The sequence below is a fragment of the Amphiura filiformis genome, chromosome 5 (assembly GCF_039555335.1).
Source record: "Amphiura filiformis chromosome 5, Afil_fr2py, whole genome shotgun sequence".
Taxonomy (NCBI): Eukaryota; Metazoa; Echinodermata; class Ophiuroidea; order Amphilepidida; family Amphiuridae; genus Amphiura; species Amphiura filiformis.
The window spans coordinates 49,445,571-49,457,228 of NC_092632.1; positions in this window are offsets into that span (position 1 = coordinate 49,445,571).

Sequence of the window (11,658 nt, forward strand, 5' to 3'; positions counted from 1 at the left end):
ACATATTTTGATCTTTCACTGATCAACATTACAGTTGAAGGGTATAAGACAAACAACATGAATATATTCTTCATTTTGTGACGTTGTGCATTAGTTGATATGCTCGTGTATGGTGCACCAGGTCCTTGGTTCAACTCCCACTGATGTCACTTGCTAAATTGATAACAGTTGTAGATTTGAATTAGACTTTCTACATCAGCATAGTGCATGTCATAATCAAAGGTGTTTGTCATCCTTTTGAGAGAATATTAAGTCACCAATTGTGTGTCCAGAAATCCGCTTTAAAAAAGCACATCGCAATTCATCCGTTGACTGCAATAAGGTTGCAAGTGATTTGTTATTACGATGCACGTCCGACTTTCTTGCGCTGAGCTAGCGAATTAATCCCGCCCTGAAAAAGACAAATAAATCAGTGCCGTTTAACTTAAGGTAGGCAATGCATGTTGATCAAATTGCAATACCGTAATGTAAAATAAATTTATCCCACTAATTTCTTGTGATAGAGATCTTTGAAAGCAGAAGTTTGTTGTTGTTTTACTCTCAAATCATTTTGATTGTACTTTGTTTTTCCTTTGTATTATTGCTGTGTGGTTTTGTGCACTACCCAGCTTTGATCACCTGACGGCCTTCACATACAAGCTGTATTAATTTCTTTTTGTACTATAAGTCTACGGTGCAGGCACACTTTATAGCATATATATATAATGAAGTATGTTTTCAATTGATTGCTTGGCATGTTTTCATATATATTTTGAGGTTATTAACAAAGAAGGGTGTGATCTGTACAACTAGTTGCCGCTGTCATTGTATCCTCTTATGTTGACATAGCATTTCTACAGAACCATACATGTATAGAATAACAAGGTATATATCAACCACACATTTTTTTGATGGACTGAGAAAAAATAGGTCTTAAAATTAATGTAGTACTAATCCTTTTTTTGCTGTTTTTTTTTTCTACCTACAACATTCATAAGTGGCTTTTGCTAGTGTTGTAATTCTGGTAGGTGGACATGTTTCTAGAGCCAATTTAAAGGGGTATTTACAATTGCAATAACGTGTAAATTAATATTATGGAATTGCAAATTCAAAATACATTCTATTGGTTATGGTTAGCAACAGAATAATATCTATAAATTTACATTATGAAAAAAAAGTTGTAAATTTTTATATGGGAAAACATGACAAGCTCAGTGTAAAAATACCCCTTTAAATGAACACCCCACTGACTGACTACCCTGGTGCCCTTATGCTGTGGATGAGCAGGTTCTCTTTATTCCACCTCATGAGGGCGCTGTTTGTAACATGTATCACAGCTCGCTTTACACTGTATATGGAGCTCTTTCAAATTGATCTGTATGTATATCTTTATCTAAATATTGTATTGTATAGCTAAAAACTTTAATATGGTGTATTTAAACTCTTATATATATTGCTCAAATGCGAGCATTGCAAATCTGCCTATTGTATACATACACAAAATACATAGAAACTTGAGAGTTAATCAAGATTATAGAGAAATAAGATAATATCTTGCAGCGTGGGTGCTTTCTCTTTGATACTATTTTACTGCACAGTATTCCAGACTTATTTTGAATTGTGTATAAAAAAAGGTGTAGTTTTTATTCAAGTTATACCTCCTTTTTTCTAGTGACAAATTTTATTGGATTGTTTAGACTTGCTATTTTGTATTGCTACTTAAAATTATTTGCAAAATAAGGATATTATTGATAAAAATGCAATAGTTTTGGGTTCAAACCTCGACCTCCATCTTTTTGACTGGTCTTTCTTATTTTCATGAATCAACAGTTTTCCATTTGAGTAAACAATTTCATCTTAGAGAAGTATTCAGATTTCAGATCTATAAGGAAATAATTTAAACATCCGTGCAATAAGCAACATTTGGTGGACAATTAATAGATTTAAAGCCAGTTTGTACAATACCAACACTTTTTAAACATGAACAAGTAATTAACATGGCAAGTTTTACCACAAAGGAAAACTGATTTTAAAGGGCAGCCAATGTTTGAAAAACCACCATTGTATCAAAGCCATGGTTCAGGAAATGATGATTGAATAAAACTTAATATTGGATTGTTTTAAAGAGTTGCAATAATTAACTTCCAGTGCCATGATATAAAAATACCCGTTTTGTATTCATAACTTAGAAAATAAATAGCAGACGACAGAACTAGAGGCTACCAACTGTGACAGTCTACACCTCTAAGCTTAAAACAGTGGTAATGGTTGCAATACATGTGGCAAGTCTAAGTAAGGACTGTTCCATTTGAACTGCTGGTAGTTGTTAATATATTTCTTGTGTGTGAACCAGCTTGTAGATTTGATCCATATCCTATTTGAATGTTAAGAAATTACCTACACATCACATGAGATGCAAAAGGTCATACCGAGAGAAGACAAAGTTAAAGACTTCAAAGCTTATGTGAAGCTAGTGGCTGAGATAAAGCAACTTGTGCATTTCGTTTGTGGTAGATGTGTTCAGTAGTTGTGGTGTTTCTTTTCTAGAATGGGATGTGGATCAAGGAGTAATTCAGAGAGAAAAGGTTCTATTTATTTGTATTGAAGAATGAAAATAAAATATAATAAAAAATATATAAAAACCTGTAAATGGAAGCCAGGGTATCTGTGAAGTTATGCAAATACACTTAATATATTTTGCATGTTGCTTCTTATGTTATACAATTCTGTAATTAATCTAAATCAGGGGACAAGAGGAAGCTAACATTCATTGCTAAAACATATCTCATTATTTATTAATTATTTAAATGATAGATATAATGACAAATATTATATTCCATTGGTGTATAGATATAATTTGCATAATCGTTTTTGGGCAACCCACATCAAATTGAGATAAAGTAAATAGCAGCAATACCACCTTACAATAGCTTCCAGAGAAGTATGACACTCTTGTGCTCTTGATCGATGCGAGCACCCTATTAATGAGCGACATACGCTGGGGCAGTGCGTTTCCTTTTTAGGTTATCGGTTTGTTATGATTGTCAGATGATAGAATCAGCCAATTGGAACCACACTTCATATTTACGCTGAGTACGCTCTCAAAATGTAAGCAAGTGCTGTTCTTCTCTGCTAGCAAGTGTATCAAGATTAAACTTTGAGATTTGTCCGAGATTATTCCCATGTATAGTTTGTTATTTATGATGCTCCTGACACTTAATCATGTAACTCTGATTTTATGAGTGCCTCTCTCATTTATTGTCTTAAACATTGTAATAACAAAATCCTACGATCTGATCCCTACCAAGAGAGACATTGAGGCAGTCACATTCTCAATATCATAGACAACAGAATATCATGCTGTACACAGTGTATTTTGTATAACTTCACATGTTGTCATAGAGATGCATTCTATGATTTTCACCTGTTGTTGTAGTAATTGAAAAGATGTGTAAGGTTGAAGCAGTATTTGAAATTATGTGCAGTTCTGCTCTGGTCTTGCCATCCAATATATGTACATGTATAATGTATTGTATATTTCGAGTCAAATGAATAATTGAATGTCAGAAATTTAGCCAACTTGGTCTTAACTGTATATTTACAAAATTATGATATAAGAAATTTTGTATTTGAATTACAAACGGGTGTGGACGCGATCATGTGTTCTGAAGATAAGTGCATTGTACAAGTGGGTTGACCTACCTGGAATTACACATGTTTGCTGGTGTAGCCAAGAGTGTATCATAATGGATGTAGTCCTGATTGAAGGTCATGAAAATGGTACATGATTGCTGATGCAATCTTACATGGATGGTAGTGTGCACCTTGGCAACTGCTGTAGTTTCATGAGAGGGATCTTGGAATTCCATGAAGACATGGTTGAAGCTGAGCTCCATTCATGCACAATTTTACTACATGTACATTTGAATTTTCAAGTCTCTGCAAGTTTAGACAGTACTATACTTTGGTTCATCTCAAGTTCAGCACTGACATCAAGTGCTTTGTTGCACCAAAAGTGTGCTGACAAGCCGTCCTTGGACATGTCGGTGTAAGTTCTGTTCTATTAACTTTACACTTCTGTCACTAGTGAAATATACACCTATGTCACAGCTGGTGAACCAAAGTATAGTTTAGGAATTTGCCATGCAGGTATGTGTATAACAACTGTTATAGAAACAGGCTTGTCATACAATATGACTACTAGGATTTTTCTTTTCTAAAGGTGCGAGGATGAAATGTTTGAACTCCATGTCTGATTTCTAAACAAGTATGAATTATTCTGCCAGTTATTTGATTTTCATTTTGCTATTTCTATATTTTACAACATTGGAACCATTGTATGGAAAACAGACTAACAAAATTTATTGTAAGAAATTGGTTGTTAGGATACTTAGATGCACCGATGATGATGAATTTGGATGTAAGAAAGTCATATCATGACCACTTACATTTGCATTGTTTTGGACACCATGATATGAGGACGTATGCTATGAAGCATGTACAATCCGTGTCTAAGTGTACAGATATGAATTTAAGATGTCATGGAAATGTTGAGATTCCACCACATCATTATCTTGCACATAACTACACCTTCATCATGGCACATGTCCCTATGACATAGGAACATGAGCCATGACATATGGACATGAGCCATGACGTAGGGACATGAGCCATGACGTAGGGACATGAGCCATGATGAAGGTGTACAGTGTGTCTGTGTGTGTGTCAACAAATATGTATTGGAGTAAAGAACACGCTGATAGATAATTTAGCATGATGTTTATTATTGCAAGATAATGCATATTCCAATAATCCATTACAATAACATACTTAGTATACACATACTTGTGTGGAAATCCTCAGTGGCAAACTCACTGTCTATTGCAGAGATTTGGATCCATAACTTGGCTTCTTTTACAGATTTTTGTAATGTCTTTGTAGTAATGCACATACACATACTTGGTACTACCACCATGCATCCACCCATATGTTTATAGATAGTAGACTACTTAGATCTCCTGGCTGTTGACAGTAGGGCTTTTTATACTGACTATATTTATTTGATTTTTTCATATATGACTGACTGACTGACTGTCTGGTTAGCTGTAAGGTAAAAAAAATACTTGTTGGTGTTTCAAAGTAAGATTTTATCAAGTCTGGAGTTAAAGGTATGTTTGTACAGAACAATTATGTGATATAGGCTATAGGGGAAAAATCACCAAAAATAATGTTGATATTATTTAAAATGCAATTACATATTTATCATGCATTTCTTGAGCTTTAATATCATGCTGTTAATATTCAATGAAAATGATTGGGGATAAAATCACCACAAGTCATTGCATTTTCTATTTCCTTTATAATCAATTTTTTCTAGTACATTTTCATTGGTTAAGGTTGCGTTAAAGCGCACCGCTAGACGAGCTACAAATCTCACTTTTATTGCCAACAAGTTGATATCATTGTACTAAGCATTGAATTGTAGGGTGGGCAGCTTGAAACATGAGGATAGTGCCATCTTATGATGTGTCCCGTATGTATGTACTTGAGATTGGCTTTCTAATGATTGTAGATAAGAAAAACCTACCCACAGTGCTTTGTAAAATGGACGTCTTAATTGTGTCAAATTCTCAGCAGGTGAAATGATCCCTAATTGTTAAGAAATTAGTATGAATTTTTGATGACTGGCTCTCATAATTAGAAGTATATATATATTTGACAAATAAAGTTGATTATTATTGCAGGTGTATTTGATCAATCATTTTTTTGCATTTATGTCAAGTGCCCCATTTCTTTTCAAGTGCCTACAATTTCATTTGAATTAATGCAAAAAATATGTTGACTGATGATTATATTGCAACTAGCTGCGACACCAATTTTTGTAATTATTGAAACAGATGAGGTAGAACAGTGCAATCATTTCACCTGATGAGTATTTGACAATAACTAGAATCACTATTGTTTGTAGTATAAAAACACTTTTAAAGCATGCCAAACTGGAGCTTGCTATTATGTCCACTTGAATTCAAATTTTATAGTACAACTACATGCAAGCCAAAGTTTGATGTGACAAACAAATTGGAAGTGATTTATATGGCAGTAATTATGGGTAAATTGAGACGATTACAAACCTATTTAGTTTAGGTAGTGAGTAGAGAAGACAAAATTGATGGTCAGACTTGAGACACTACAAGGCCGTAAGCCTAAAACAGAGACAGTTAACTACATGCGATTCACTCTGACATAGTGATAACAGAACCACTGTTCAATGTACTATGCCTTATATTTTGCCCATGTACGGTGCAGTGGTGACGTTGCACACTTGGCTATTTAAAGAAGCCATAGAACTGACAACACAGTTGACCTACTGATTCCATGTTATTTTTTACTGCCATATAAATGACAGAAAATTTGAATTGTCTTTTGCAAGGGCTTGATTCTCTCATTATTACATTGTGTAGTATGTTTTGGGTGTAGCAGTGATGAAACTGTGCAAGAGTTGGTTGAACAATTACTTAACCATGGCATTGTTATCATATCCACATGTATATATTATATATCATATCCAGATTTTCATGATGTCTTTAGTGATATGCAAATAATAACAAGAATACTGACATTTAAACACTAGATGTTTGTATTCACTTTGTGAAACTCATACAGGATTTCAAAAGGTTTTCGTCAAATTCAGATATTTACCGTTTGAAATGCATTTTTTGCAATGTTGCATTAATTAATCAGCAGTGTATTTTCCTTAAGTGTATTCATTTTTATTTTTTACCATTTGCGTAATTAGTGATGTCAACAGTCTTGTATGGTAATATTGACATCACAGGATCACTTTGCATTTAAGCTTTTTTGAAAAGGTTTCTTTCTCCCTTAAAAAAAAGGTCAATTTTGTCAGTAAATTGGCACATTGTAACCAGATTGTATAATTGCTGGTCTGAATGGTATCAGTTTGTCTTGAGTGCTGGTCGACAAGACAGTCATGGTTACTTGTAAACAAATACATGTTCACATGCACATACACACGTAAACATGCGCGTGCACATACACATACTTGCTGTGGAAGTACAGCAGAAACTTTCATCCAAGCCTTTATTGCCAGTTGATGTTACAGTGAGGGGACTAATGTAATCCAATTCTCCGCAAATAAGTTCATCAGTAATTACGGATTGTCAATGAATTATATGGTTCAGAATTCTTTTAAACAAATCCAAATTTTGATATTACATACCTGGATCAATAACAGTTTCATGCTTGCCCGCACCTCGACGGCTGCTTCTTGTTGGAGCTGATGTTGATGTTGCTGTTTGGTTGTTTAGGACTTGGTCATAAATAACCAAACAGGCACGGTGTAGGCATTGGTCATTCAATTTGAGAAAGTGCTAACACAAAATGTCATTGATCGAGGTTATGTAGCATCAAATTTGGATTTCTGAATTTTGTACAATATAATTTGCTGTCTATCTTAGCACTTTTTACTTCTAATTCAAAATCTTGACATCATGCGTGAACCATTTTCCACCCTGATGTGGCAGTTACGTCAATGCGTTGAGGCAGCTGTTTCACAAGCGTATCTATGCAGCATTTGTTAAGTATGTGTGTACGTCAGTGCTTTGAGTGAACGCTAGTGATTTGAGGCTGCACCCAATGAAATGCGCATTAGCATTACTGCCACATCAGGGCGAAAATGGTATAGATAACATTGCTCAAGACAATTCACACCACAGATAGGAATAACTCATTGAAGAAATGGAAAGGACTGATTGGGCTATTCCTGTTGAAATCCTTACACCTATATGGTAGACATGATCTTAACCATCCACACAGAGAGTGTGAATTTCAAATGAGGTTACCTGAGTGGGTGACTACATAATGAACTATACATCCCCTGTGCAGGAGATTTAGGCATATGTCTATGGATTTTAACTGGAATAGTCAATTATTTCCTTCAATGCATTAGACATTCATCAACCATTAAGACAGTGCTCAACAGCTCATAGTTGAAGATTCATCAGGATTGATAAAGTGAAGTCAAATTTAAAAAGTTCTTAGTTTTTATCCAAAGGAACACATTAAGTGCATTTTCTTTGGATTGTAAAATAAGAACCTTGGAATTTGACTTGTGTTAACGGTTTTGATAAGAGATTTTGAATCAAGTACTTTGTCTTCTTTTAAATTTGCAGAAATGTCCCATTAATTTCTGTGCTTTATTACATAAATTTGGCAATTCAAAAACTCGCTGATAAATTTGATAGTGTATTGATGTCTACATAAAGCATATTTCATTCAATAAATGACTTGTTAACATTGTACAGACTTTGCATGCCAATGCTACATCTTGTGGTAATTAACTATATAATATGCATCATTACAAACAAGAAAAAAAGTAGAATTTTTTGATATTTAATTAATATGATTGAAATCTTAGGTAATAATATCTTCAATTTGAGGTGATAACATACAAAGCACATATTCTGCAATGTTTGTAGTTCCATATAAGGCAGTGAATCTCAAATTATGTAAAAACATGTTTAATCCACCATTCAATGTATACCTTCTCATCATAGAAATAGTGGTTTCTAAAAAATGCAAACATTTAAAGACTAGATTTTATGTCGCCTTCAATCCAATCCCTTTTCTTTTTTTATAGTGGTATCATGCACATCCAATCTTGTCATTTTTTCAAAGATTTTAGATTGCACCTACCTTCCCAAAAGTCTTTTTCATAAACAAAAATAATGACAAAAAGTTTTTTTAATGTCTTACAAAAGTTCTAAGTGTTTCGCCTTAACTGTATAGTGCAAAGCTCACTTTTAAGGGAAGAAATGCCTGATTTGAGAAAGCATATGCGATACTTGTGCATGTACACACAATCTAACTAACACTTGACTATTCAAGAGTGTTATTCATTTGATACTTAGTTTAGATCAGGTACAATTTACACATGATTATTGATTGTAGTTATGATTACTAAGTAGATTTTAAACCAAAAAATGGAATAGTATAGGCTTATTCCAGTGTATTGATTACCACCCATTTTATCTTTTGGGGTATTATTAATAATTACAGTATTACTACTATGGGGATTATCACTATATATACAGATGCCTAGTCTGTCATGGCATATTAATATTAGCTAATTAATTATTATGAATTAATTACCATTTAACACTATGAACGGTTATATTCAGATCTACTGGTCAGCCGATTTCAATGGAGGCAATGAATGAGAGGTATAAAGCATCAAACTAGTTACTATGTAACATTGCTTCATTATAGTAGAAATATATTAGCAGCTTTACAAATTCCATGTGAAACTGTTTAGTACCCAGAGAGAAACCAAACCCATTTTACCAGTACAGTATATAACCCAGCCAGCCAGCTAGCCGGGACAGTAGATTTGAATATATGTGTTCATGGTGATTAATATGGGGGCACTGCCTATGTATGTAGCAAGTCTGTTCCTCTTAGCTTTGCTGCCTGGCAACGGATTTGTAAATAAATTTTTAAATGCTTCTATCTGCCAAAAAAATGACCTGTTGACTCCTACTTGTGTCTTCATTTCTTAGTTGTCGTGTTGGGTATATTCGCTACGGGAATTGTGCTATGATCAAGCAAAATCAGTCTGAAGTCGGACATATTCAATTTTCAGTTTCTTAAAGGATTATTAACAGCATTTGCAAAGCTACATTTTGCAGAAAACCCCATTGAATTTGGACAACCATTTCAAAAGATATGAGCAGTTACAGAGTTTCCAAAACAACAGGAAACAAAAGGAAATACTTCCTTTGTTTGGCTATATCTCAATATCAATATTTCCAACTTCCACTGATTTTGCTTGATCACATCACAATTGTGTTGTATACTATCACCTTCATGTAAGCATAGTGTCAAAATGGGTGACCTGATTGACAGCCTCATGATCAAAAATCTGTAGAATTAGTCCTGACTGTGGTATACCATGTTCAAGACAAATTGTAAGTTTTTTGATGATATCTTCGGAAATGCACCGATTTGGAACTCCTAATTTCAATCTGTTAATGAGAAAAATATGATCGTTCACGTGATATCAATTTATTACATAATTCTCATTAATAAAATACTGTAGACTACCAGTATAATGCAGTGTATATATTTCAGTAATTCCATAAGGAATTATTCACATTTGCAAGGAACATTTGTGTTCTTCATCCTTAAAAGGGACAACATTTTTATGTTCGGGCCCCTAGAAACAGTTTTCAAGAATTCCATTTTCCAAATATATCGGGTCACCCTCATTTAAACTTAAATGGAATAAAGCTGTCCAATCCCTCAATGAAGTCTTGACAATATACCGTATTTCCTTGAATAGTCGCCCCCCTCAAATAAAGGCCCCCACCACTTTTTTCAACCCAGATTTTTCAAAAATGCTGATATTTCCATGCTATCTTATGTAGTAAGCTTACCAAGGTACACACAAACCCGGAAGTGAAGAGGAAGTCATCGCTCCCAAGTTCATGGTTCATCATTTCAGCGCAAGTTTTAAGCTTACTTCATGATTTTAACAGGAATTATTGTTCTAAAAATGACCTTTTGAAAAATACAATGCCATGGGGACTATTTGAGGAAATTAAGCTAATTTTGTGTATGCTTACATGAAAGATAGACATATCAGGTTCATCACAGTCATAGTGAATGGTAAGGAAACTGGGAAAACAAATTTCCAAGAAAAATAGGTTTGAAAAAATATGCTGATTTATTTATGGGGATGTGCCACTAAGTTTTTCTCTTTTTGAATCCAATGCTGTAATAAAACATTCAAATTAGCACAATGATCCATTTATAGATCTCGCAACCTTGCAGTTCAAATTCCAAGATCTAAACATTATTTTTGATTATGAACGGTCCTTCATTCCATCTACAGTCCACACATGGAATGCACTCCTGCCTCACCTTCCAGGACCAGCTTCCCAAAGGAGTTTAACAGCTATCTACGCTAGGCGCCAACCTGTCGGCTTTACTGTAATGATAGATGCTGCCAATGCCTCGATATGTCTTGACATAAAAATGAGTCAAAAGTTATCCATCACTATGTGGTGCTCAACACAAAATGAGTAATGCTGTTGGTTATTTCATAAAGGCAAAGCTATGAATAGCATTTACTTAACCTATTGTAATCTAATGTGGATGTTGAGATTTTCCAATTTTTTAAGACACCTGCACTAGTACAATTTTTATCATACCATCAAGTAGTTTCCTGTGTTTTCTTTGGATAAGCGCCCCAATTTACCCACATGATATATCTCGTATCATACCTGCTGACAGCATGTATATGCACATATTGAAGGACATAGCATGCGTGTCTGCATAATAACTCGCACAGCGATGATTGTTCCATCAGAGATGCCACTCACTTATTTTCTTATAGTTTGAAAAAAAAACATCAGTTAAAGGTATTTATTTGGTCTTACCTCACCTGGCATTACTGACGCATGTTAAGTCCCACCCCAATGGTCATGTCATAGTCTATTAATGATTTCAAAATGCATTGGATTTGTATCCATTTTGAAATCATTAAGGAAAGGGTATGAACGTTTGGACAGTATTTATTGTGGGACATTAGAGCACATCAGACATATCGATTGCATTCTGAATACGAAGAATGTCCTTCTGATATCAAATAATTTTGATTTT